The sequence below is a fragment of the Rattus rattus genome, chromosome 2 (assembly GCF_011064425.1).
Source record: "Rattus rattus isolate New Zealand chromosome 2, Rrattus_CSIRO_v1, whole genome shotgun sequence".
In the NCBI taxonomy this organism is placed as follows: domain Eukaryota; kingdom Metazoa; phylum Chordata; class Mammalia; order Rodentia; family Muridae; genus Rattus; species Rattus rattus.
In genome coordinates this window covers 32,754,869-32,759,837 of record NC_046155.1, presented here as the reverse complement: position 1 = coordinate 32,759,837, position 4,969 = coordinate 32,754,869, and the positions used below count along the sequence as shown (strand labels likewise).

The 4,969-nt window shown below is 43.2% G+C and overlaps 1 pseudogene; it reads left to right on the top strand.

The window, feature by feature from the left end:
- Nucleotides 1–3,578: 3,578 nt before the first annotated feature.
- Nucleotides 3,579–4,211, top strand: LOC116893052 (annotated as a pseudogene).
- The last annotated feature ends 758 nt before the right edge of the window (nucleotides 4,212–4,969 follow it).

Sequence of the window (4,969 nt, the reverse complement as noted above, 5' to 3'; positions counted from 1 at the left end):
GGAGTAAGGATCCCAAAGGCAGGCAGTAGAGTCAGAGACAGCCCTGCCCCTCTTTACATTTTATATGTATTGTATCATTTACTCCCCAGTGCAAATCAATGGTGCATGTACTGTACTGTTCCCAAACTAAATGTAGGAAACTGAGGCCTGTGAGCAGAAGCCCAAAGTCCCCCTGATGTAAGTTCAAACCCAGGGCTATATATCAATCTTGCGTTCTTAAATTCTGTAGCTATCAAAACTGGCCCTGACAGGATTACTTTCTAAGAAAGTTAGGATGAGCAGATTCATCCTGCTGAATCAGCAGTAATGCTATAATCAGTAAGGCAACCCACTGCTCAGGTCTTGTCTGGACTATCGCCCCTCCTTCCCTCTTGCCCCACCATAGGCTAAGTCCAGAGGAATGGGACTTGAGAAGCCCAATTAAACATTCCAGATTTGGGGGGGAAAAAGCAATAAAAAAAATCCCTTCTACTCTCCAGGCACCTTCTCTTATAGAGTTCACCTCTGAAGAGAAGACGCAGACTCCACGTATAGTTTTGTTGAGTTGAGTACTGGACTAACGGTGAGCACGCTGGGTTGTAGACGTGAACAGAGTAGACGCAGACTGAGAGAACTTTCATTTATAAAATCTCAAAGACGGCTTGTCCATTTAAATGTTTCACCAGTGCTACAAGGATATCAGTTATACCATTGCATAGAGAAAAGGCCGTGTTTGGATGGGGATGGGCCTTAGGGTTTTTCCGTTAGCTTGATTTTTAAAATGCAAAACACTAGGACGTGCTCTTTTCCAAAGCTTTCAAAGGCGTTTTCCTAGAATCAAGGAAATGAGAGCAAGCAAGTGACCTACTTACAGCCAAAGCCAGGTTATAAAAGATGGGAGTCAAGTGTATCCTGGAACCCCAGCATCTGGCCTTGTTTCACGCTTCGCCGATCAATCTGTTGTTACAGGAGAGAACATTTCAACTGTGGTTCCTTCATTTTGGCTAAAGAATCCCCCCTTTGTTATTCTTATCCAATCTTTCTCACCTCCTCCCCAATTACAAAACCATGTGGAATGGCATTTAAGACCTCTCAGGGTCCCGGGTCTGTTAATCTTTTGTCTATACCTTTAAATTGCTAATGAGGCTGTCGTTAGCTTGAGCCTCTTTTTTAAAAAAAATCAGTCCTGGTGTTATCCACAGATAGTCCCATTTGAACAGCAGAGTTTGAGTAACATATGAAAGATGAACAAAGTATTGTAGATCTAAAATAAATCATTAGGTTCTAGAAAAAGTGGTTTTGGAAGGTGCGGAAGATAAACAGTTGGCAGCACTGAGAGAAGGGTTAAGCAGAAAGGTCAGGCCATTGTGGGTTAGTACTAACTAGTCTATTCCACTAGGATGAGGAGACTACGTAATTCACTTTATGCACTTTAAAAATGATGTGCTATGTTTTAAAAACACAAAAGCAAGGAAAGTGGATTTACAACAATATGCTTTCTTGACTTTGTTGCTGTCTTTTAACTCTCTGTGCTTTTCATAGAGTGAAATCATCAGTTCACCTTCCTAGTTACTCCGGTCTTTTGGGAGTGTAGTTTACCTGGATCCCATCTTACCATTCCAACTGGAGAGAAAGATTTTAATTCTGCCTCCCTTACCGACCCCCGTAGCACACTGTGGCTTCATATTCTCCCTCTATTTTAATGATTTGCCCATACTATTTCATTTCCCCTGTCAAAACTAATTAAGATGATTATTTTCTATACTATAGTAGTTTTATAAGTACCATGGTTACCAAGTAACGATCGTGGTGACATAATTACTGCTATAGGCGTTCACGTATGCGTTGACCTTCCATCTTCCTTCCTAGGTCACTGTTACGTGAATTCCAGTGAGCGATGAGTAGACTCAGGTTTGGCGTGTTTGCTTCCGTAAAGAATTCTAGATGATTCTTCCTTCCAAAGGGATTTTACTCCAAGTTTTATCATGAAAACTATGGAAAGGGTGTTTTGGTTTGGTGGTTTAATCGATTTCTCTCTGTCTCTCTCTGTCTCTGTTTCTCTCTCTCTCTCTGTCTCTGTTTCTCTCTCTCTCTCTCTGTCTCTGTTTCTCTCTCTGTCTCTGTTTCTCTCTCTGTGTGTGTCTCTCTCTTTCTGTTTCTCTCTCTGTCTCTCTCCGTCTTTCTCTCTGTTTCTCTGTCTCTCTCTGTCTCTGTTTCTCTCTCTCTGTCTCTATTTCTCTCTCTCTGTCTCTCTCTGTCTCTGTTTATCTCTCTCTGTCTCTGTTTCTCTCTCTGTCTCTCTGTCTCTCTGTCTGTTTCTCTCTCTTTGTCTCTCTTTGTCTCTGTTTCTCTCTCTCTCTCTGTCTGTCTCTCTGTCTCTCTGTCTCTGTCTCTCTCTCTCTCTGTCTCTGTCTCTGTCTCTGTCTCTCTCTCCTCCCCTACCCTCCCCTTCTCTGTTTTGAGACTAAATTGTAGTACAGGCTGGCTTCAAAACCTTTAGATTCATGGTGATCTTCACGTCTCAGACTCTCAAGCTGCTGGTATTGTAGGCTGAGCCACCACATCCAGCTTGTTCGGATGTCTTTATCTGAGTTAGGTTACTGACAGATTGGCCTTTTGGACTCTACTGGTAAAGATTTTTGCAGAAATACAACTAAAGCTCTCACTCACCAGGGCATACTTTCTCAAGCTATAGTTTAAAGTCATCCAAGAGTCATCTCACATGCTTGTTTGATTTCTGGTAGACTGGTTTAGGCAGAATTATTTCTTACAGCATAAGAGAGTGGCAGGTTCTGACAGACTTTTTCTTGTCTGTCAGATGTAAAAAGCCAGGCACAGGCCACCCACCCACAACCTACAGGTTTTCTCAGGGCCATATCCAAGCTCTCTGCCAGCCAGGTCCTTTACCTGTTGTAGCACGATCTCACAGGGTGAGTCCACCTGGCCCTTCTTCCTTTTCATGTACCTTCCCCAGCTCCCAGATCTGGCCCAAGCCCCACATCTAGTACCCTGACCTAGTTAGGACACCCCTTCTGACACTATCGCCAACTCCTAGCTTGGACCAGAACACCCATCCTGAATGCAAACCCAGTTCCTGTGTCCACCTGCCCTTCAACCCACCTAAACCAAACTTCCAGTCCAACGCAGCAGGTAAATCCTGGGCTATGTTCCCACCAGCTGTGTTTATATCAGACACAGAGCTAACAAAAGAAGTAAAAGTGACAAGATCTCATTGCTATATAGATATAGATATAGATATAGATATAGATATAGATATAGATATAGATATAGATATAGATATATAGATATAGATATAGATATAGATAGTAGCCCCCTCCTTCAAATCTACCAGTCTTATAAAAATATTCTCCAATGAAAATCACCTAAAAGAACCCCAGGACACACAGCTTAAAAGAGCAATCATAAACTCAAATAACTCAAGGAGTTTGAAGAACATAAAAACAAATAAGAACCAACTCAGTGAACTCAGTAAGAGACTGCACCAAATAATATTAAGAATAAATGCTCGGGGCACCCGTGTCTGAGATACCTCACTGTCTGTGCAGCTCTGGGTCCACACCTCCGTCAACGAAGCGGCAATGCCATACACCATTGTCTACTTTCTAGTTCAAGGACGGTGTGAAGCCATGCGCATGCCGCTGGCTGATCAGGGCCAGAGCTGGAAGGAGGAGGTGATTCCCATAGATATCCGGATGCAAGGCCTGCTCAAGCCCACTTGTCTTTATGGCCAGCTCCTCAAGTTTGAAGATGGAGACCTCACCCTTTACCAATCTAATGCCATCCTGAGGCACCTGGGCCTCTCTTTTGGGCTTTATGGAAAAGACCAGAGGGAGGCAACCTCAGTGGCTATGGTGAGTGATGGGGTGGAGGACCTTCCTCCACTGCAAATATGTCACCCTCATCTACTCCAACTATGAGAATGGTAAGGATGACTACGTGAAGCCCCTGCCTGGGCATCTGAAGCCTTTGAGACCCTGCTGTCCCAGAACCAGGGAGGCAAAGCTTTCATCATGGGTGACCAGATTTCCTTTGCTGATTATAATTTGTTGGATCTGCTGCTGATCCACCGAGTCTTGGCCCTTGGTTGTCTAGACAACTTACCCCTGCTCTCTGCCTATGTGGTTTGCCTCAGAGCCCGGCCCAAGATGAAGGCTTTTCCCCAACTGTGTGACCCATTCCATCAATGGCATGGGCAAACTGTAGTGGACTGAAGAGACAAGAGCTTCTTGTTCCCCCTTTTCTAGACTAATAAAGTTTGTAAGACAAAAAAAAAAAAAAAAAAGAATAAATGCTAAGGGCTGGTAAGATGGCTCAGAAGAACTCTGGCTGCTCTTCTAGAGGTCCTGAATTCAATTCCCAGCAACTACATGGTGGCTCACAACCATCTATAAAGGGATCTGATGCCCTCTTCTGGTGTTTAAATACGCATGCAGACAGAGCACTCATATTCCTGCATTAAAAAAAGAATAAATAAATAAATAAAATTAAAATAGCAGGAGGAAGAGGAAGAGGAGGAGGATGAAGGAGGAGGAGGAGGAGGAGGAGAAGAAGGAGAAGAAGGAGAAGAAGGAGAAGAAGAAGGAGAAGAAGAAGGAGAAGAAGAAGAAGAAGGAGAAGAAATGCTCAGCACCGAAGTTTGGTGTGGTGTCCATTACTTTAATCCTAGCACTTAGGAGGCAGAAGCAGGCAGATTTCTGAGTATGAGTTCAGGCCAGAGCATGCTCCTGGACAGAGAAACCCTGTCTCAAAAAAAGTCAAAACCAAAATAAAAATTTTTTTAAAAAAAAAAAAAAAAGCCAGGTGGTGGTGGTGCATACTTTTAATCCCAGCACTTGGGAGGCAGAGGCAGGCAGATTTCTAGGAAATCAAGGCCAGCCTGATCTATAGAGCAAGTTCAGAACTCAAGGATAAAGTATAAATAGATCAAACAAGCAAAGAATATGAAAAAATTTAAAAAACAATAAAAATC